We start from the raw sequence: 25,012 nt of genomic DNA on the forward strand, positions 1-25,012 counted from the left end.
ACATATTTTGTAAAAAAAAACATAAAATCGAATAATCAAATAATGTAAGTTAAATCTGAAAAGACTTAAACATTTTATATTTTAAAATGTTGTAATTTTATCCAAAGCGATGCTTCTTCTAGACTTCTTTAATTACAACTTTAACACATCTGGAATTCTGCTGGCCTGCAGCAGTTCAAAACCATTCTCTGCTGCCCAAACCTTCAGTAGTAAGGTGTTGCCACAGTTTGTCTCCGTTATAGAAATTTTAACTCTCGGGCTGTATACCTATAACCAGTTGTCTCAGAGCATCGTCTCTTGCCTGTTAGTTGAAATATTTCCTAGCCCTGCGGTTCACTGAAATTCAAATGTGGTTTCAGAATATGTTCTCCGTCTCCCTCATTCTCCTAATACTGGCTAACAAATTACAAGAGACTTCCGGGTTTTTGTTGTTGTTGTTTGTTTTGTTTTTTTTTTTAACCTTTCAAACTTCTATTCAATCTAACAATGATTTGCTAACACCAAGGATAGGCAGTTTTCATCTTTTAAACCAGGAAGACCCTAGTTTTCACAGTGATGAGCAGGGAACACTTTGAATGGACAGTAAACACACAAAGCTTCTTTTAAAGCTGAAAAAGAACAGAAGGGCTCGCCTACCTACTTATGCTAGCTAGACCCACTGAGCTTAAGGGATAGAGATTCTTAGCTTTGGAGGAGGTGGGGTAAGACACAGAAGGAGGAGGAAAGGAAGCAAGGAAGGAATGCATTTATGTTATCAAGTAGTTGAGATTCTCTGGTCTTATTCACAAACTGGTTTCATTTTTTTTAAACCCATAAATATTACAAACTGCTAGTGTGGATTCTATATGAATAAAATTTCCATATGTTAGGTCATGTTTTATTTTCTATGTTTTTATTGACTAATTTTGTTCTTTGAAATTTCATGCATGACTGAGTCTCTTACCATAAAAAAAATTACATAAAATATTTAAAGCTAAGCTTCTGGGCACGACACAGACAGTACAATCATGATTCCACAGCAGCTATAGCACCCTACAATGCACATGCAGAAAACTCAGTCTATACACAGCCAACCACAGATTTGGAGGGGGGGTGATATATGCAATTGCCCTGTTTCTTGATATGTTACTGGCTACTGGTAGATTATGAGAGAAGAGTAGGTATTTTACTTACATATCCACCAGTGAGCCATTCGGGTCCAACGGAGAGTTCAAACTTGTGGTCATACAGAAGGTCCTGGTTAAACTCAGCAAGTCACAAAGCACAAAAAAATAACCCAAAAGATGACATGAACTGGGGACAAGAACTTGAAGGGTGTTGGAGATGAAAGAGATTCTGGGAAGATGCACACAGGGTCATAAGTAACAGTCCTTACAATGCACTGCATATTAATATGTATATATATACATAAATATTTTATATTTTGAAGAATAGAGTTGATAAACAAATAAAAGAAATATAAATGTGTTTGTACAGATTACTGAGAAATTATTATAAACATCGTCATATTACTAGTCTCTTGATAAAAGAAAACAAATCAAAGCTGACTTTTAGCATTGATCTTGCAAATCTTATGTTTCTTTTCTCCAAATCTGCAAATTTATATAGAGAAGAACTGTATACTATTTTTGCAATTTTTTATTGTTCTAAAAAATAATGATCCACTTTTAAAAGAGTATGCTGAAAAACAAAAGGCAATGTTTGTTTTGCCCTCCAGGATGTGTGCATATTTCTGTGAAGGAAAAAACATATTCAATAATGGAAAATAGTAATTGCTCATCACACAGACATGTGTTGGTTATGGAAAACACTGTTCTTGCAATTTTGTTTTAATATACATTCTGCTAGTAATGTTTCTAAATTTACCAGTTAGATTTATGGTAAGCCAGCAAGCCTATTGAATCAAGATACTTGAGGCATTTTACACTCCAAACAATTTGCTAGGGTTTTGCATCTCTGTGGTGGAAAACATCTGCAAAATCGTACATTTCGCCTTTCCATTTGGTGTTTCTAGCCTTTTGTGCTGAGTAATTCCATACATTTCTACTACCTCTAACTATTGTTTCAGTTCTCCAATTTACATCTGATGTTCTGCGGTCTTGAAAACTACATCCGATGGTCCATTTATTCCGAAGATGCGTCTGAATTTGGATGCTCCATAATGTGTAGGCATGGTTCCCAATCACTCAGGCCCAGGAGTTGCTCATTTTTGAGCTCATGTGTGATTTTCTTTTTCATCTTCTCTTTCATTTCTGACACACATTTATTTTGCCTCTGACTAAATCTAAGAGAGGTTTCTATTTAATATCTCCTTTTTCCTTTTCCTTGAGGAGATAGATCTTTGAGGGCACTACGATGTTGCCTCTGTAATGAGTGAAAAAAATATTGTAGAAGACATACAGGGTGCCAGTAAATCAGTTGCTTTAAAAAAAAAAATGCACCACTGTGAAAGGGCTAAGACTGGAAGTTTCATTTAATTTCTGATTTCTCTTTACATTATATAGATTTGGGTAAAATAAAGCACTACACATTCAAGGGAGAAGTTACAATTTGGCTGATGAGACGTTAATTAGAAGAGCAATAAGATAGAATAAGTTCAAGACACACAAAAATTAGAAGAAATTGTCAGCGTGGTGGGGGAAGGTTAGTGATACACCATTAGGAGAGTGCTGGCCTAGAATGCGCCAATGCCTTGGTACCAACACTAGCACCAAGAAAAGGAAGAGAAGTAAGAGAAGAAAGAAAAGAAGCATTAGACATGGGAAGGGAAGGGAAAGCTAGGGAAGAGGAGGGGAGGAGATAGGAGGGAAGTGGAAGGGAGGGGAGGGAAGATAAAAGGAGGGGAGAGAAGGGCAAGGAAAAAAAGGACAGGGCAGGGCAGGGAAGAGCAGGGCAGGGCAGGGCAGGGCAGGGCAGGGCAGGGCAGGGCAGGGAAGGGAAGGGAAGGGAAGGGAAGGGAAGGGAAGGGAAGGGAAGGGAAGGGAAGGGAAGGGAAGGGAAGGGAAGGAAAGGGAAGGGAAGGGAGGGGAAAAAGCAGAACCAAAACTTAAGGACCAAGGATCAAGGAGAAGGGAGAAGAGAAGACTTATACAAAAGTAAATAAAATAATAATCGGGTAATTGACCATGTAGTAGTAGTTTTAATACTTACATTGTCAAGTGTCTAACTTTTAAAATATAGTATTGTTTTAAGATACTCACAATAATAAGGCCCTCACTCACACTCAAATCAGAATGACCCATAACAACCTAAAAGAAGAGTAGGATAAAACCCATATTATCTGACTATTTCTACAATGACTACAACTATCCTGCTCATCATTGAGGATAACCTGATTTCTTTTTTTTAAAAATTACCTTTGGATCCTTTCTATAGAATAATCCTACTGCTTACAATTGTAACTCATGTGAAACACTTGCTGTGCTGTGTGCTGCTGCTCTCCATGTCAATTCAATTGTGGGATGATGCTCTGTGTGTTTCTTACATAGCTTCTGCATAGCCCTTCACTGGTGAGCACAGAGTTATCAGAATATTGCCTGTAGTAATCCTTAAGGAGTTCATGCTAAATGTCATTTTATCTTATAGAAATATTAGCTGGCATCAGAACAGTAAAGATCTGATACTCATACCTTCCAAATTGAGTTATTTGAAATAGCTTGGTTTGCCAATGCTTAATATCATTTTCTTATTAAGTAAGCTTTGAAGACTTATATCTTCCAACTTGTATTAGAGAAGTTTATTTTTTTCAGCAGATGGCTATTAATACAATGTTCGAAAACTGATCAACAGGCAGAGAGTAAGATGCTGGTGGGATGCTCATCTCTAAATAGGGACCCCTATATTAGTCCCCCACTCCAGCAGACCCACATAGTAGAAGAGAGAGAGGATGGAAGGGGAAGTCCTTGGTCCTGCTAAGACTGAACCCCCAGTGAATGTGATTGTTGGGGGGAGGGCAGCAATGGGGGGAGGATGGGGAGGGGACCACCCATAAAGAAGGGGAGGGGGAGGGATTAGGGGGATGTTTGCCCGGAAACCGGGAAAGGGAATAACACTCGAAATGTAAATAAGAAATACTTAAGTTAATAAAAAAAAAAGTAATAAAAAAAATTCTAAAACATAAAAAAAAAAAAGAAGAAGAGAGAGGGGAAAGATTGTATGAGCCAACACCATTGGGTGACTAGGGCTAAATATTACTAGCTAGACATCGCAGGGCCTTTGCACACACAAACACATCAGCCATGATTTTGTGTCAATCTGCACAAAGGCCAACCAGGCAAACTCTCAGACCGGATTAGGGAGAGGCTCCTGAGATTGTATCCTAGCTGAGGATCTACTTGAAATAGAAAGCTGCTGCTAAGCTTTTCTTCAGTGATGCAGACTCCAATAATCTAGCCATGTTCCATTAGATGGATGGTTTTATACCCATACAGATACACAGAACTAAGAGGACCCAATGGGTTTGAACAAAGTTACGTAGAGAGATTTTAGGAACCAAAGCTCTATAGATGACTCGGCAGTTAAGAATACTTGCTTACAGAGGACCCACGTTTGACTCATAGAATCCACTTTAGATGGATCACAACTGTCTGATGCTCCAGCTCCAGGCTATCTGACACCCTTGGCCTCTGAGCTCTATTATCCTACCATACACACAACAGGAAGGCACACAACTACACATAAGTTATTTAAAAACAAAATATATTAAAATCTGATTCAGAACAGAAATGTGAGAAACAAAATTGTCAGGGATGATGGGAAGGAATTTGAAATCATGGAAACAAAGTAGATTTGGTCAAAACACACTACATGCAAGAAATTCATGAATAATTAAAAAAAAACATGTTTAAAAAGAGAGTTTTATTGCTATGAAGAGACACCATGACCATGGCAACTCTTATAAATGGAAACATTTAATAGACACTGGCTTACAGTTTTAGAAGTGCCATTATCATCATGGTGAGAAGTAGGACAGCATACAGGCAGGCATGGAGCTGAGAGTTGTACATATTGATCCACAGGCAGCAGTAGGAGACCAAGACACACTGGCCAGACCTGAGCTTAAGAGACCTGGAAGCTACCACTTCCACAGTGATTCACTTCCTGTAATCGAGCCACACCAAGTGTTGCTACTCTCCATAAACCAAGTTCAAAGACAGAAACTATGGGGTCATTCGTATTCAAACCACCACAGAGAGTCCATTACTCACTGAAGTAGTGGGAAGGGCAAAGTTTTACATAATTGTGTATAAATTTTAATGTGCTCTCTGCATAGATTTGTAAAGGTCCAGTTTAAATATAACTAGAGACAGGAGCATTAATTGGATAACTAATGAAAACGATCATCACCAACATTGTCCTGTGACCTCTTCTTTTGAATACCATGTAGCACATAATTCAAAAGCCAAATAAAACATGCGAAGCCTAAACACAGTGGAGTCTCTCCAATTATTTCTTTGCTCTTCTGGTCTTGCATAAAGTGTCATGTTTATATAAAAAAAGCTAATCCAGACTGCAAATTTAGTCTGTCTCTCCGTCCTGGAATCCCAAACATTTTGATATTCTTTCAACCGCCATTCTTATCTAAAATGGCAAAATTCAGTTCGCCAATAAAGCAGCATTCTGAGCAGACAAGCAGTTGCGTTGGCTGTTTTCGTGGCAGCATCGAGTAGAAAATACTAACAGACTGGTTTGATGAGGTGTCTGAATAGAATAATATTAAAGCCCACATCCTGCTCACGCTTGTCAAAGGAGCACCATGCTGTCTTTCCGTCTGTCACTTATGTATTAAGCAATTTACTTAGATGATCCTTAAAGAGTCGTTGCTCTTCAAGTGTCAAGATTAAGTTTGGGAGAAGAGATCAGAGAAATCACAAATAATGTAGAAGTTGTATTTATGGCTCTGTTCCGTGCAGAGACCGGTGTGAGTAGCCTGCTTACTAGGTTGAAGAGAAATGGAGCTTCCAAACTTGTCAACATTGAAATGATAACTGTTTTACGCCGTACCAAAGCCAAGATATTGTCCTACAGTAGCATAAGTGCCTAAGTTCCAACAAAACTCTTTCACTAAAATGGCAGGCTACAAAACCGCTCAGGAAGTATTCCCGCTCTACTGTATTATCTAAGTGAACGTTAAATCAGGCACATATTGGTGTGTAGATGTACACAAATGCAGAGACAGGGCTATGCAACAAGAGGCAGAAATGAGTGTATGGAGAGCAATGAGAAAAGTCTTACATAAACTTAATCTCACTGCAATGTCCTTTCCTGCTCAGTAAGCGTTAGGAACTAATGAATAAGTGTAATTTGATTTCAGTATCTTTGGGAAATTTTTCTATACTTAGGTTTTCTTACTTGAAAATGTGGTTTCAGAATTCTGAATTGTTAAATTGAAATATTAGAGTAAATTTTATCTCAGGAATAGCTTTCTGTTTCACTTGAAAGAGAATGGTCTCCCTGTCATCCTCGCATGACTCTCTAGGGAGGTAGACATACTTACTGGTGCTTTCAGAAATGCCTTCCTGTAATCCCCAACTCAAAGTGGCTTAATTGGGACATTAATCTAAGCATGTTTGTTATTTCTGGACTCATTACTGGTTAAGGGAATCCTTGTGTAAAAAGAAAACGACACGTCATTGGTGACTGCAGATGAGTCTCTTGAACTTTGATAAGAAAGCAGCTGCTTTTAAATGTTTGCCTTTTATGTATGTCTGAAATAAAAGACATATAAGATTGATTTCTAGTGGCTAGGAAAAGTGCACTGTTAACAATTTCTACTTACTGTCATTCCACAAATATCAACAGCCAATGAATATGTGTCACAAAAATTCCTAAGGAAAACACTTCTAATGATATTTCTTCTTAAGCATGGCAAATATCATGTAATTATTCTTAAAAGAAATATTGAAGGAACGATCTTTTTTCTAAGTGTTTCCAAACATGTTAGATATTCCACTGAATACCTTAAAGAATTTTCTATTAAAGGATACCAAAAAAAAAAAAAAAAAGAACATTGACCAAATACTATCTTATTGGTATTAGTATTTGGGAACATTCTGCAATGTACCAGATGTGCTTCAAAGATAAACAAATAAAAAGTTAATTTAGCACCTAGTCAAATATATATGTATAGACACACAAACACACAAACACACACACACACACACACAGTATACATACATACTAAAAAGAGAGATGTCTGTAGGTGGTTTAATTTTCAAACTCAAAAACATAGTTGTAGCCTGTGGTTGTTTGAATGAGATTAACTGTGGTGGGCTCATAAATGGTTCCTAGTTTGTAGAACTGTTTGGAAAGGAGTGGTTTGCTAGGGGAGGTTATTCCTTAGAGGCAGGCTTTGAGGTTTCAAAAGACACATGCCATGCCATTTCCACTGTCTCTCTCTCTCTCTCTCTCTCTCTCTCTCTCTCTCTCTCTCTCTCTCTCTCTCTCTCTCTCTCTCTCCCTCTCTCTCCCTCTCTCTCTCTCCCTGAAGCGTCTGTATGTTAGTTCTTGGCTGCTGTTACCAGTGTACCTTTGCTCTGCCTTCCTGCACTCTCTAACCCTCTGAAACCTTTATCCAATTTAAAGGATTACTTTATAAATTGCCTAAATCCTGGTGTTTTATCACAGCGATAGAAAAGTAACTAATATATGGCCAAAGCAAGGTCCCTTTGAAGAAATTAGAGATGACTATCAAGAGGTAGGAGAATGTTTGCTGCTAACATAACACTTCTCAATTAGACCTGATTATTTGCTTTCGAGGTAGTGATTTACTTACATTTCTGGGTAACCAATCCCACTGTGTGTTTATAGTAATTAGAAACTCCTTCCTTCATATCTGTAGTGGAACCAGGAAAGTCTCATGATAGAAAAGGAATTAAAACATAAGCAAAAAGATATAAAACAAGGTGAACTTAGGACAACTATTGTTTATATAAATTGTTTTTAAATAGTATGAAAAATGACAGTTTTCATGTAATGTATTATCCAAATCATTGGTGAACATTTTAGTTACAAGTTTCATATGTCCACAGTACTGAAAGTATCTGTTATTAGTTGCAAATCTCAGTTAAATTTCAAAAGAAAAGTGTTTGCCATACAACTGATATGAAAACTAAGCCAAAATCTTATTCTGAAGATCTTATACAAAGCTATTGACACATGATACAAGAATCTGTTTTCCATGCATATATATATATATATACATATATATGTATATATATGTATGTATATATGTATGTATGTATATATATATATGTATGTATATATATGTATATATGTATATATAGTACAATGAAAATGATAGAGAGAAAGGAATATCTTTCCCTCAGACATTTGTGTCTCATAATTACTCTCAATCATTATGAGCCAATGAATCAGAGTAGAATTATTTTATTTTATTGTTTTTTTCTTTTCTTTTTTTCGGAGCTGGGGACCGAACCCAGGGCCTTGCGCTTACTAGGCAAGCGCTCTTCCACTGAGCCAATCCCCAACCCTAGAATTATTTTAAAAAGCAGTTTTTTTCATTTATTATGACCTTAAGTTATTTGTCTGTTTTCACTTATTTTTTGCCCGGTTAGTGAAGATAAATGTTACCTAGACCCTCATGAATAACAGGAAGGCAGGCTAGAGTAGCTCCCATCCTTCAAATCATACATAAGAAAAATTGAGTTCCAATTCCATAAGAAACTTTCATATTTAAAAGTAATGTAAATATGTGGGAAATTCTATTTATTTTTCTTTCTCCTCCTAGCACTTGAAATACTTAAAGGAGGTAACCAAGCACAAGTGCCTAAGAATTTTCATCAAACAACATAGGTTGTTCCTAAAGCGTAAGTTCGATCCGGTGGATAAAATCATTTGTAAGCATGTCAACTCTATCAACACGTAATAATCAGTAGACAATTAACTTTCTCCTTGTCCCTATAACTCTCAGTCAATAACAGCTAACTGCTCTGTGTTCCAATGAGTGATTCTCCAGTTAATGACTCAAATGAAACTCTAGAAAAAAATGGAAGAGGAAATTAATAGATCAGAAACAACTTTATAATCATCGCACAAGAGTTTTATTTACGGATAAAACTCTTTTGTTTCACTGAATTGAAGTTAATTGGGCACTATATATTCAACTTCAGTCAATGAATCGCTTAAAAGGTTTCTTTTTTCCAAAATAGGGAAAGAAGACTATTAATGATGAGTAGTAACTCTCCTTACTGGGAGAATTGAAATATCAGAATTGAATGATAGAATCCAGAGGCCAGTCATCTACGATTACGTACTTTGTACAGAGGGAGTCTAAAAATATAGGTCTTACATGTCCAAAGAGCACACAGATATCTGCTGAGTAACTCAAACATAAACAGGAAAGAAATTTGATAGCAAGCCTTGGTGGAGGTCCAGATCAAGGCTAATTACTGCCACTCCATGTTTTTTTTTTTAAATTGTTAGTAAAGTGGGAGGACAGAGAGAAAGGCTAGCCGTAGCGAGTCTTCCTGCTCTAAAATCTGAAACGTTGACCCTCCTTCAGACTGTGCTTCCAACCCCATGAAACTGCCTGAGCTGATGTATGGCTTAGTAATTTGGTGGAGGGAGATGCCAAAGAGAGCTATGCTCTGGTCACGTCACCTGGGTTGAAGAGGATCATTAGGGAGGAAGTCATAATCTTCCTGATTGTGAAAATATGCCAGGCACTCTGTGATGCAGCCTTCAGTTAATTTCTAGTGCTCATTAAAGAGCAGAAAAAATAGACCTGTTACTAGTGTCAGAGACATCGTTCTGCGTTCACTATGTATTTTGTATACAAAGATCTCTTTAAAAGTTAGTACCATATAAAGTCAAAATGGATTCAACAGAAAAGCAAGTTTTATTATGAAAGTATTTGCAGCCCACAAGAACTTCTTTTATGACAGATTCACCGGGCAAAGTAATGGAGCAAGGCATGTTAGATGGTCAGAAGTGTGTTCAGTCCAGAAACATTGTAGAAATTACCTTAACTCATTCCCTACCTTACTAAACAACTCAAGGACAATCCAACCTTCGGCTGGAGCAGTTCCTCTTTGAATTAAAGAACTTACAAACAGTAGACTTCATTCCCATTGAGTCTTGTTACATTTTTGTAAAACAAAATAATAGCATAAACATATAATATATACCAAAGTATTTTGTGTTCACAGTCAATTAGAAACTATGCTGTTATATGTATTGGGGTCTCTCAAAGATAAACCCTATAGCATTGAGAAAATATACTACTTGTATTAATAACAACCTAAAGGTGCCAATATTGTCTGTTCCCAGCTAAATGGCTACTCAGATTACCATGTTAGTCATATGAAGATTACCTATCAACTTTTAGACTGAAAATGGCAATAGAGATCCTTATGTTCAAACACATATATGGGAGACTGTCATATAGAACACAATAGCTTATATCAAGTATAAGTGGCTTCTTCTGACACTTTGCTTTCTCAAGGATAAGTGCTACTTGTATCTATTACCTGAGTTTTTATGTGTTTGAAGAGTTGTCATGAAATATTGTTATATCTGTTGGCAAAAATCTTTTTGTTATTTGTTTGAATTTTCTGTCTAACTTTTGATCGATAGATAAAAAGATGTATGTGCGTGTGTGTATGTATGTATTACATATATATGTATTTATATACACACACACACACATATATACACACAGACATATAAAAGCACAGTGTGGGGGGGTCTTTTTCAGTGTTGCAGAGAGACTGAAAGCAGATATTGCGCCGAATGTAAGCATTATTTTATTACCTTCAACACACATTTAAATGTCTTGTATTACACTGAAAATATTCTATTAAAGGGGAGGTATGCATCATATATCGCATATATTTTAGTCAACCTCTTCCATTGGCTAACAAAATAATCTAAAAGATACATTGGAGGAAGGAAATCAGAAGAATTAAGCAGTTCATAGTAAGCAGGAAATGGGGTGATGGCAGAGAGCAGCCTTGTTGCACTCTCAATATAATATGCACTTTTATGCATGTGGTTTTTCCAATGCCAACATAGGAGAAACTGAGTGTGGAATAAGAAACCTTTCTATATATTTGTGGTACTTTTTGTCAGGGGATGCTCCTCTTATCCTACCTTTAAAATACCTATTTGGAGTTTCATGAATGAAGTTCCCTCTTCTGTACTTTCAAAGCATTCGTTACAGGTAATATTTTTCATGTGTATTGATTCTTCTCCTCTCCTGAAGACTGTAAGCTCTACCAACAGAGGGGACATGATTGTTTTGTCCACTCTTGTCTTTTGAGTACTTCCACATATCAAATAAATAGTTGCTTTAAAATACATGCATGTAATACATGAACGATGTGTCTTTTGCCTGCAGTGAAATACATACCGTCCTTTGGCAGGACTGTGAAATGAATCCACCCTTAGTGCTCATATGGATTCAAGTTTAATAAACGAATAGAATGAACCCAGATGGTGTTCTTTTACTTCTGTAAGCTATCTCTTATATCCACATGGTCAGAATCAGAAAGTCACGTGCCTTCTGTCTCCTCCTTTCATCAGTACTGGGGACTGAATCCAGAGTCTCACATGCACTAGCCAACTGGGACCCATCCCTGGTCCTGCCATTTCTTCCAAGGACACGAATGCTAAATATTGCAGTTGGTGAAATGAGTTATTCTTCATAAAAACAAAATTGCTTTAAGGATACTCTCCTTTGACCTGTCCTTTCTATGGTCATTACATGGTGCTGACCCTTGAGTGAGACACATTTTCCACCCGCCTCAACATTGACTAACAAAGTTCAGAAGAAAAAAGTAAAGTTGATTTGAAAAAATGGTAGTAAAAGAGACTTTATAGATATGCAGTCCCATTAAGGCCAACTTTTATGAGCATGAGTATGTTAAAACTATTTGATTGTGAGGTAATTTCCAGGGATATTTTTATATGGATAAATAAAATTGAAGAGGAAGAAAAAATTCAGTGTTGCCCAAATGATAATGAAGGAGATGGCATGCAGAGAATTTCTCTAAGTCTACTCAAGACTCTGAGAATAGGTGGTGGTGCCTTGGTCCATGCTGTTAATGATGTCAGTTACATTTCTTTTAATGGAATTAAGAGTTTATAGTATAGAAAACAGGAATCCATTTGAGGACTCCATTGGAAAATTTCTATCTCAGTGGTTTAACATGTGTCAGCCCATCTTTAGCCAAGACAAAAGATTCAATGGAAAGTCACACGGCACACCTACAAGCAGGGTTTTCCATTTTAGTGTCAATTAACAGCAAGCATCGGTTCTAGGACTGGCAAACCCACTCTGGCTCTGTGCAGAAGGCGGTTGTCCACACCCAGAGGGAAGAAAGCTGCAACATGGCATCGATGAAATGACGTCTCTGCTTCACTTTTATGTTCTGCATATGGCAATCAAGAGTCTCATTAAAGTAAGGAATGAGGTCTGCTTGTCTACCGCTCATTATGCTATGGAATCATTACCAGTCGCTTTCTCAGTAAAAATGGTTCCTTGTCTGTTAAGAATTAGAGACTTGTCCACAGAAACGCCTACTTCGAGAAGATACAGAATGGTGCTATCCCCAGACAACACTCAGCATGTAAACTTACAAAACATGAGGTTCTTACTGACAAGAAAAATTATGATTGATAAGGACACGCCAAGAAAATCGTGAAAACATTAGGGAGCTCGGGAAAAGTATTGAGAGGAATCAGCTCTATGCAAATGATATGAGCATTTGCATATTTCCTTTTTCTGCTCCATACATTAAAGAGCCCCAGGTGGTGCTTTAAGAAGTGCACAGTTTGTTTTGAAATTCTACAACAATTTGTGTCTTTTGCTCATTCTCCAGCTGTAACAAAAATGGAATACATAGACACAAAAAGGTGGATGGGAACTTCTCATTAAGGACAAAAATAATTCCTTAAAGTACTTAGTTCATGACAGGCATATGTGACAGAAAAAAATATATGGCAATCAAGAAAACCATAAGATCTCAAACTGAGGCCTTTGTTCTAAAACGTGTTCTGTATCTTTCAGGAAAATGTAAGTGAGGAGTAAGGCCGGATAGGACAAAAAATATGGAAAAGGAAAGAGAAGGATCAGATGAAGCAAAGTCGCAGCTGCAAAACATAAATGAGAAGGAGCAAAATCCTGTGTCAGTCAGCATTCTCCAGAGGAATAGATAGCATGCTGCATCTACATGTACACACACACACACACACACACACACACACACACACACACACACATACACACACACACCAGTTTGGCTTACATCATAGGATCTGGATATTGCCACAATCTGTCTTTATACTAGAGAGTCTGAGAGCCCAGCACATGACCAGTCCACAAAACTGGATAGCTCACTGGTGCCTATGTCCTGCCACAGGCCAGGAGGATTCTTGGGAAGCCTCTTGTCTTCTGTCCATGTTGGAGGCCTGAAGAAGCTGGGTTTTGATACTGTGAAAGCAGCAGAAACAGGGTGTTTGAACTGAAAAGCAGGGCACAGATAGTATAGAGGAACTTAATAATACGACAGGAAGGCAGCATGAAGTACACAGGGTAAAAATTAAGGTTTTCTCCCTTCACACCTCCTTTTATCTGACTACGGAACATCAGAACATACCATCAGCACGTATGATGAACCTTCCTCCTGAATATAGTCTTATCAAGAAATTTACATGGGCCTGTGAGATAGCTCAGTGAGCAGAGACACTTGTTACCAAGCCTAACTTTAATGACCTAATCCTACATAGTAGAAGGAGAAAGTGAACTTGTCCTCTGATCTTCATGTATGTGCCATGGTACATGCATAGGTACACATGCAAACACACAAATAATAGGGGGGAAAAGTCCTTAGAGTCAGGACCAGCAACATATCTCCTTGTTGAATTCAAATTTATTTCACTTGACAGACAAACTCATCCATCTCGTTCCCTTTTATCTTTTATATCTGTGCATAAAGTTGAATTATATGTATATGTATATTATATATTATATATATGTGAGATTGTTCAAAATGAGCTGTAGTGCTCAATATCAAGTGAAAACATGGATCCCCTTGTGAAAAATGCAATAGAAAATAGTGTTGAATACATTGAAATTGTATTATTATATAACATAACTTCATATGGCTTACACCTAAGACATTTATAAAATATAATACTTTGTAAAAATAATTTAATGAAATAAAATAATAGTTTGTAACCAATAGTTTATTCTGACATTTTTCAACCAACAGATTATTTTGACAGTTCTGTGACTTTGCTGTACAGATTTTAATATACGTTTTTATTAACTTTTCAAAAACAAAGTCATTAAACATGATGTCAGTCAGTTAGCAAATATTTGGTAGCAATTGTACACAAATTTCATTTTCAAACTGTTCTTCTGAATTATTGTTTTAAAGCTGATAGTTATTATTTTCAACTGCGGTACACACACACACACACACACAAGCATACACATATACACACACACACATACAAGCATACACATACACACATACAAGCATACACATACACACACATACAAGCATACAAATACACACACATACACACACACACACACACACACACACACACACACACACGAACACACAGACAAGTCAGTTCATATTGTAAGACCTACTCCTTGGAATGAGGCCTTCACTGGAGTGGGGTTCATACATCCACTTCAGCTCCACTTCAGGTCCTGATATTTTCTTTTGGTCAATGGATGTCAGTCACCAACATGTTTTTGTGACAGGTGGGTACCTGTGACCACTTCCTCATCTCACTGCTAATACACAGTTCAGTGTAACCTTGGTCAAGTTTTGTGGGCATTGCTGAAATTGTTGTACATACGTCCTCTTCTGTGTTGAAGATACTCCATGTTAGTGTGGTTTTATCTTAAGTGGAAATTTACTAAATGATACTGTCAGACTATTTTGTCATCGGGACTTTGGGAACCTCATATGGGAAATTATAATTGGCTTTATGATTTGAAATGATTCAAACCACTGTTTATATATTGCACATCTATTGATCTATTGATGCAATCTATACATGTGTGTGTCCTAAGTTTCATAATTATTACTAAAGTCTCTCACTTAACAAGTCCATAAACTACATTATAGTATGTTCTTTATGTTGAACATCAAGAAACAAATAATATCATTTTTTTCCTTTGACATTTGGTTCATACAAAAATAATACTTTGGCAATGATATACAGAACTTTAAAGTTAAAATTTCTTCCTAAGCCTAATGATTCACTGAAAGACCCCCAGAGTGGGGAGACCCTCACTAAAGTCTCAGGATGACATGACCCCCCAAGAACTCACATAAGACCATCCTTGCTGTAAAAATAAGAGGTTTATTGATAGGAACCAATGCACTGGAGTCAAGACTCGTATCCCACACAGGGACAGAAGAGTTAGACCACGAGTAGCTGGGAGAAGGGGTATTTAAAGGAAAAAAAATCACAGAAACCACAACCTAAGGAGGTAGGAATGGCGTCATTGGAAAATGTCGAGAATACTAGTGAAAAATCACAAGGGGTAGGTCCCTGTTTCTCAAGATTGTTTAACTTTATGGTCCGCCAGTTCCTGGGAGAAGCCTTCCTGTTTCTCAAGATTGTTCTTTAAGATTTTAATCTAAATTTATGGTCAGTTAGTTCCTGGGAGAGAGTTGCCAAACCAGCTAGTGTAATTGCAATTCCAGAGCCCAACCAGTTTCTTTTTTCTGCTCTAAACTTTTGTCTAGGGGGGACAACCTTAAAACTTCTATCTTTCATCAAGTGACTTAGACATAGACTTTATATCTTTTATATGTAAAAGATATAAATCTTTTTATATATAATTTTAATCTTATATATATATAAGATTACTTTTATCCATGTACATACCTTCAAGAATCTTAATAATTGCCTGATATGCTTTATTTTTTATCATTCATTATCACTTATTTTTCAATGATTGACAAAAAGTTACACAATATGAAAATGTATCTTCTCTAAAAATACATACACATGAGAAAATTTCCATATCGACTATTTCCAACAAGAAATTTGAACAGAAAAGGCCTTGATTAGAGAAGCCAATGAGAGCTATAAGGCACAGAGCAAGACAACTTTGAAACTTCTTACTCAACAAGCAAAGAAATGAAGTGTGCAGAAAACAACACTGTGCAAATCCAGGGCATGACAGCTGCAAGTCTGATCATTTGGTTTTCCATTATTTTGATTTTTTAGAGGTTTAGTGTTCTCCTGTTTATGTTACTTTAGAAAAATAAGGCCAATTTAGCTGAAGCCTGAATATTGTAAGAGAAAATAAATCTTACCAGCTTAATTAGGAAGTGATGCAAACATATAAGTCCAATTTTCTTATGTGTAAAATATTCATAATATTTAGTTTATGAAAAAATAAAGAAATAAAGAAAAATATTCTCATTTTCATTGGAGAGCATCTGAGGAATAAATGTGTTAATGACAATTTGGGTTTAGTAGGAAAAGACATCTTTTGTTTTATTGAGAACTGCAAGTCTTTAAGTCTACTTCCCTTCAGTTACAATATGAATTTTTTTCTTTTTTAGTTTTCCTATGCACTACAACATCCTAAGCTCATGTCAAAACATGAAAAAATTGATCATTTTTGGTGCATGGTACCCCACTAACTTAAAGCTTTTGAAACTTGAATCGGTTTCGTTTTATAAATTATTTATTTATTCTTCTCTCATACGATACATCTGGACCTCACCTTCCCCTCCCTCCATCCCTTCCACCCATCCCCTCAAATCCATTCCACTCCCAAGTCTTGCTTGCCCAAGAAAAGAGCAGGACTCAGGGGCATCAACTGAACTGAGCCTGACAATGTACAGTAAGACCAGGCACCAACCTTCAACATCTCAAATTTTTGTCAATGTTTAAATGCCTCTTTAAAAGAAAATGTTTTGTATAGGCTTAAAATAAGTAACAAGTAATTGAAGCACTTAGTTTCAAATCTTTTGGAAAAATACAATGTGATATAAAGTCTATGTCTAAGTCACTACTTCAGTTAGGCTTTGATATAATAATGAGACAAACTTAAACAGAACCATTCTGTTAAGATGAAATGCATTTAAGAAAATCTCAAACAAGGCAATGGTTTTAATAAGGGCTCATTAAAGCTGTGATTCTTGGCAAGCCTATGTATTGCTATGTTAAACTATAAAATCTATATGTTCAGAGGCCAAACAGTATTCTCTTTGTTGAGCCAGAGAATGGAGAGGGGGGAAGAAAAACTATTTCAAGCTACCCTAATAAATTTTTACTGAGTCCTTTCAAGTAACTTGCCAAAACATGGGACAGGTTTAGGAGAACGCTTGGCTGCAAATTGATCCATAATAAATTGATTGATGTCATCACTTGAGTGAATGTTCTACTTGGAAGCTGATTTAGGATGTGTTATGGGGTGTGTTTTGACCTCTCCAGAATCCCTCCTGTGGATTTAGTTTAATTATAAAAGTAAATTAAAAAGAAAAATGAAATGGAAACCACCCACTGTAATTATACACATTTACTTCTTACAACCCCAAAGTTTCATAATTATACTTCTGTGCTATTATGTGTAAGCTATATTTTTTTGTTGCCCAAGACGCTTCAGTGAAAAAGTGAGACAACAAATGAATGAAAAGAAAATTGTAGCCCTGTTATTGTTCAAAAGAAGATAAGGATTTTAGCAGAATTTTAAATATATTCTGTATTCTAGGATGATTTTTTTTTTGAATTTTCCTTTGTTGCTATTGTTGCCTGAAGATATATTAAAATATGAGTTTACTAGAACAATCACAAAAATCTGTGGTTTTCTGAAAAAAAATAGTAATCCAAGTAGTTGTCTGTGAGTATATTAAAAAATCTAAGAAGACAGGTTACAGCAAATCATTCAGCTGTTACTGAAGGATGGCCCTCATTTTAAAGTGGGGCAATCAAGCTTGGGCAACACAAAAGCAAGGCAGAGAGTGGACTATATCAATCCTGTCCACAATCTACTTTTCCAGTCACCACAACTTCAATGCAGAAATACCACTTTTGTGTGGAAGGGTATTCATTTGTCTTAGCATCTCACTGATCTCAAGCCACAGGCTACGGACTCCACCTTCTCACATCTCCCATAGCCCAGATTATGACAGATCAGCATTAGCCTTTCAAAGAAGCAAAACTCACTGTAAGGGTCACACATATCACACTGGATTTTGAGTTTTCTTCATAGACATGTGTGTACTAAGTTGCTACTAACACGTTTACTTGTGTATACTTGGTTTTTCTACTTTCTTGACAAGGTATAAAGGGAACATATTTTCAACCTTCTCATGCCCCAGGGCTCACTTTTATCCTTGTCAGGAGAGCTCAATGATATAAACTTTATATCTTTTGTTTCCCAAAGAACATAACAACACTGGGCTGTTTGCATTTATTTCTGTTTCTAGTTTTAACACTCTTGGCTGGCATAAAAAGGAAGAGTATATAGGCTCCATTTGTTTTGATGTCTTCTGGATTTATATATCTTCACCTAGGTATAAAGAGACTGCTGGAACAAAGCTTTGATTACTAGAAGCTAGAAAAATTTGAGCCATTACTGGAGGATCATAGACAGCCATTGTACCCCGCCACTATCCATGCTGAAAACCATCTTCTGCTTTGGAAAAGACAATCTTTTCCCATGTTTTCCCTATTGATATAATTTGTTGCAGTAGGGTACACAGGTCTCTAAGCAGACAACTGTTATGGGTATAACATAATACAACCTGGCTAAAATGGCAGCAGGTGCATATATGTGTGTGATTACTATTAAACATAATGCGGTCTCGCATTCATCAAATTGCCACCTCACAAACACAGTAAATTGAAGGAAACAAAGGTACCCACAAAGGGAAAAATGCTAATAGCACTGGTGTCGTTAGGTTTTCAATCAGACTTCTTCTGGCTCATTGGCCAAGATCATTGGCTAGAATGAAGGGAAAGAGCGAGTAACTACTGGTAATCGTTCTGTTCTGCAAAGCATCATGGGTTTATCAAAAAGATTAATTGCAGAAGTACGGCTTCCTGTCTGCTACTATGTGGACAGCCTGAAAGAAAGCAGACTCTCTTCTGAGTCATGTGGAGCATGCTTCTGGCATTGGGTACTTCCTCCAGTTCTTCTCCCAAGATCAGGTCCAAAAGACAAATGGGCAAATACCATAGAGGGTAAATGAGAACATGTATAGATGGATTTGTGCCATCTGCAATTTTTGCATTTTTTTCTTAGTGATTTGTTAAATACTCCAAATGGGGTACATTAAAGACAACAAAATCTTCACACACAGTTGTTTTTCTTTAACTTGGAAAATAATTTATTTATCATCTTTAAGATTTATCACCTCTCTTATTCTTCTCCATGAATAAAAAAAGAGCAAGATTAAAATAAAACATTCACTTTCAAGACAAAATTTTGTATGAACATTTTACATATACTACTAGGGGGCAATATACCTATAGTTTGTATTGCCAGCAAGTTATGTGCATCCTCCTGTGGTTTAAAAGTTTCCAGAGTCTGAAAAGTCAAATGAAGAAGTTCCAAGCCCTTTGAGAAGTGGGTGATTATAGCAGAGAGATAAAGATCTCATAAGTGTAATGTGTACCTTAGTTCAGAGGTTCAAGCCTTATGCTATCTTTTTTTATGATATAAGGTCACAGCAACTGGCCATAATGTAGAAACTAATAAAGGGGTCCTTACTAGAAGCTATGATATTTGCTTGTGTCTTTATATTGGGTCAACTAATCTCCAGAACTGTGACACGCAATTCTCCATCTTCTATATCTTATGCAACATTAAGTGTTGGTTACAGGACTCTGTCCAGTCTAACATATACACTCACATCAAGACACTTAGCCAGAATTCACACACACACACACACACACACACACACACACACACACACACACACACACACACGCGCGCGCGCGCGCGCACACACACACGGAGAGAGAGACAGAGACAGAGAGGCAGAGACAGAGAGACAGACAGAGACAGTGAGACAGAGATAGAGACAGAGAGACAGAGAGCAACTCCACAATACTTTGCTTGATCTCTGTGATTCAGAGGGAACAACAGTTTACTTGCATTTATAGTTTCAGATTTGAAATCTCAACCTAATCTGAAAGAAATGTATGTTCTTATACTCTAAGTCATAAGAGGTGTTTCATAAAGGTGGACAAAGCTGACAGTAACATTACTGAAACCAACTTTAGAAACTTGATTGATGAGATTGTGAGACTTCATAGACATTTAAGTAAGGATTCTGATGATATGCACAAGAATTGAATGAATATGGGTCGAGAAACATCCTTTTAGGGTTTTCTGTGTGGTACAGGCAAAATGTCTTATCAAAATGCTTTTTCGATGGCTTAGAAACATTTTATATGCAAATATTGATGCATTAACAAATTAGCTATAGTACGTTATATGTGGGATCAACTTAGGAAAGTAATTTTCTTTTTATGTGATTTAAACAAAAAAAATTGTTTCAAAGAAGGGTAGGAATTTTGAAGCAGTGAATCATTTTGAGTTTTCAGGAAGAAATGAGGTGATTAGAGCATTGATTGGAAGGAGATTAGTATGGTAAATGTCACATAATGTCACATAAATTGTGACAGAATACACAAAATCAGAAGGACAAGATAATGTTTCATCCAAATGGTTCACAATTATACATGAGCCACTCTGCTCAAAAGAGGAATTCAGGGAATAAACAGAGAAAAACTATGAAGGAACCATGTATAGTATGAAATAAAAACCCAAAGAAATTGATAGTCAGAAGGATAGAAAATGTGAGGTTCAAATACACTGATCATCCAAAAGGGAGACCTTAAGATACTGAATGTAGGATTCATAATCAAGAAAATGAGCAAGCTAAATAGAGGGGATTTACATTGTGTCAGTGAAGGAAACATAGTAGGATTGGTGGAGAGAATGACATTGTTGGTGAGAGTGTTCCCTTCAATGTCCAAAAGTAGAAGGAAATGTAAAAGGTTACTTAATTTCAGAACCCAATGTTAATCATGATAAACATACATTATTTATAGGGATACTTTGCCTGCATGTTTGTCTGTACACCATGAATGAGCTGGTATCTATGGAAGTCAGAAAAGATTATCAATACCCTCAGACTGGGACTAGGGTGATAGGAAGTTGGAAGCCATCATATGGGTGATAGCAATTTAGTGGGGGTTCTCAAGAAGAGCAGCCAATACTCTTATAGCCATTGAGCCATCTCTTAGTCCAACATGGTAAAATTTTGATACATTTGCTTCTATATTTTTCTGTAGTTTTTGTGAAGATGAAAATTTTTTAAGCCATATACTTTTTTTTTTTGGCAAACCTAAATACTTTCCAATGGAAGAACTTATTGTTATGCACTGTTGATATAAAATGGTATTTCCTTCCTGGACAGCATCTTGCCAATATGTTCAAGAATCTTAAAAATATTTCTAGAATATGTTCCAGTGATCCCACTTGTCGGAGACCAACCACTAGGAAAAGATCTGAGATATCCATGAGGGTGTGGGTGGGCGTCACTTGATATGCTGCATGAAACAGTGAACACTCCGAGAAATAGCAACATGCTTCAGAAGAGCTTATGTTGCTAACAATGTGGGGACTCTGAAAGTTTGAAAAAAATTACGAGCGAAAACTGACTTGCACTGGGAGTAATTTTAGAGTTAAGGAGGAAATATTTTGTACCTAACAATTTTGACAGGGATTCAATTGTATGGCACATTTAGTAATTTGAATTAAACATGACAAATAGCTGGTCATGTATTAAAACTGAACCCCTGCTCTGCATTATTCAGTGAAACAAGGCAAAATAAGATAACATCTAAGGGTTGAAGAGGGCCATTGTGAATAAGCCCAAAGCTTGACAAAAAGTGTTACATGAGGATGAGCAACAAGAGCTTTTATTACAATAAATTAAGGTTAAAAATAATTTGCTACTGGGTTGCAAATACTTGAAATAAATAATTCATTCCCTTCAATTTTTAAATAAAATGGGTTTTCAAATAGATTACGATACTGTTTCCCTGACCATGGCTGCCCTTAACAGCTGAATATTTAAGGTATTAAGTTTGTTTTTTTCTGTAATCTCTGATTCAGCCTATACTATGACAATTTTAAACTAACCTAACTTCTTAACATTTTTTTTTAGTAAAGGATCCCTTAAAAATAACTGCAGAATCTCTATTCACCTGACTTGGAGATCTGTCATTAACTGTGAAGGTCTAGTCAAATGGTAAATCTTTCTGCAAAAGAAAGTTTTAACTTGTGGAGATGAGAGAGACTGGAGAAATGGGATATTTCGAAATGCTCAGAGAACTGACCAGAAAAATACAAACCACAAAATCATTCTGACACCTTATTCTGGTATATTTCCTAAAGAAACATTCATAGCTAAGAGGAAATTTTTCAAAAGGACTCAGAAACGTCTAAAACTTGGGAACGATACAATCTTTCTAAGGACTAACAGTTCTATTATTACAGCCTAGGATCGAGCTTATGTGTCTTCATCAACTTTTCGGTGCCGTCATATCTTTCTGTTGAACAATTTTATGTACCCTGATACATAACTAAAAAGCTAACATTTTGGTACGTTCAAAGATGTTTCAAATGAGGGTTACAAACTCTGTAGCCATTGACTCAATTACCCAACAATGGACGAGACAGAGTACCATTTTGATACTTACAAGAGAAGGACATAAATAGAGTCAAGTTGGAAAAACCCAAAATCCTAAGCTATAAATCAGTCACCATATTTAACGAAGATGACAATTAGTCTAGCAGCTCAGTGGCAGCAGTCACAGAGAATGTTTTTTAGCTCATCCATTTAAGATAGAAACCTCATCATCAAATTGTCCTAAACGTAGGCTGTTTCTGAACAGCTTCTCCAGATTAAATTACAGAGCAATGGTACTTCCTTATAGAACTAATTAATGTTCTAACCTCCGATGATAATGTTTCAACCAAAAGATCCTTATAAGTTGGGTGGGATATTTGATTGATTTGGCTTAGATTTCTGAATGTGGTTTATCATAAGTCTCTAAGACCCTCCAGCTATCCAACCCTGTCCTGTTCTCCTGATTTTTTCCTCCCATACTCCATAAACTTAAAGGCTCATGTGTATAATGAGCAGTCCTTTGTAACTATGAGGAAAATGTTCTGTATTTTTTTCATCAATTACAGTCATTTCTTCTATAATGTTTAAAAACTGTTTCCAGAATTATATATTTGAGCTAATTTTAATAAACTTCAGCATGGTGAAAATGTTGGTATGGAAGCCATTTAAGATCCTCGCATTTTATTGAAAACAGCTCTTAAATTTTTTATGATTGAATTCAAATGTAAACTTTGCAGTAACGTCCACAACAAAATGCTTCCCCAAAGACTATTCAACAAACACACCAGCAATTATCAGGCAAATATATATGGCATCATATATCGTCAGAAAAATACAAACCTGAAAGTCTTCCTACTCGTGTGCTATGTTTTCCATTAAACAAGTAAAAAACTTGGAATACATTATCACAGCAAAAGCCAATGTCCTTACCAGACATCCCTTGGATCATTAGATCACCCTTCTCTTCATGATTCCTACTTTCCTCTGTGTCCATGTGTTGGGACCTGTTTACTGTGGTGTAAACACAGTCCATGAGGTATTTCTGCATAGAATGCCCACTGCCACTGTGTGCCCACGCTTTCTCTCTCGCCCCTGTCAGATGTTTCCTCAAGGGCCAACTACGAAAACTAGCCGGACCAGACAATCCAAAAGTAAAAACAAGAGCTCACTACGTGCTTTCTGGCTTCTTTCCTTAAATATTTTATCTGTCTCTAAGCCTGTGCGTTTTGACAGTTCGCTTATATTTTTAAAACTCTAGAAGGGAAACTAGGTTTGCAGAACTAGACTCTGAGTGAAATATAAAATAGTATTTTCTGACACTGTAAATGTTAAATACCCCAGAATAATTTTCTGGCAATAGTTTAATCTCTATGCAGCTATAAACCTTTCCAGGGTTTCATTAAATCCACCATATTCTCATATTGCATTACGAAATCCATTCATCTAAATGAAAGGTATTTATCATTTGTAGTTGTATTATGTGCTACCTAGCTTGTCTGGTGATTTCCTGTCATAGTAATCATGTAATTTTGTTGTTCCAAGTTATACTTTTGTAAGTGAACTAGTGGAGATGGCTTCCAGAGAATTGATGTTTGGAACAGCGATAGGCGGTGGAAAACACATCCAAACTTCATAAAGTGATCTCATAAATAGCTGACATCAGGAATCTAATGATGAATATTGAAGTCAAAATTGTAAATAAAACACCTAGGTTCCAAACAAAATATATGAGTAAGGCTATAGTTGATTGATGGTCATTTGTGATCCCGGCTTGACTTTTATTAAATTTCAGAAGGCAGCTTGGTAGCAATGATTTCACACTTGGCTAAAAAGCTTTTCCCCTCTAAGTTTGAATTTTTAGACTCATACATTATGCATTCCCTTTAATGACCCACATAGCCAAGGGATGGCACTTTAAATTGATGAGGGTTATATATTCATATGTAGAACAAATTAGTTTAGGGACAAATGAAGAATAGATGTGCAGTTGAGCTAGCATGAACTTCTACAATTACAGTGATGATTAAAACCACAGTCCAGTACCTCGCAGACACTGCTGTCATTGTGTGTGTCTCTATCACAGAGACACCAGCCTATCTTTGTAAGAAATTATCTCATTACAGGAAAAATAGTTCAGATGTTCTTTGTATTTCAATGACACCATCACTGTCTGAGTTGATTATTCAGTAACATAAATTTTGTTTCGAGATATATCTAGAGTTAAATTGGACCCTTAAAAACTTTTCCTGTGCCATAGTCTACCTCTTTGTAGATAAAGCATTGGCGACATGAGGGTTTCATCCACAGGAGCCAGATATTCATTCACCATGCCTTGCTGCTATATTCCTAGCTAG

General features: G+C 36.5%; 1 protein-coding gene across 2 annotated transcripts in view; it reads left to right on the forward strand.

Annotated features, from left to right (window-relative positions):
• LOC116897713 (roundabout homolog 2-like) overlaps nt 1-25,012 on the forward strand; it is a 1,086,199-nt gene that overhangs the window by 917,611 nt on the left and 143,576 nt on the right. The window lies entirely within an intron of this gene.

The sequence above is a fragment of the Rattus rattus genome, chromosome 4 (assembly GCF_011064425.1).
Source record: "Rattus rattus isolate New Zealand chromosome 4, Rrattus_CSIRO_v1, whole genome shotgun sequence".
In the NCBI taxonomy this organism is placed as follows: domain Eukaryota; kingdom Metazoa; phylum Chordata; class Mammalia; order Rodentia; family Muridae; genus Rattus; species Rattus rattus.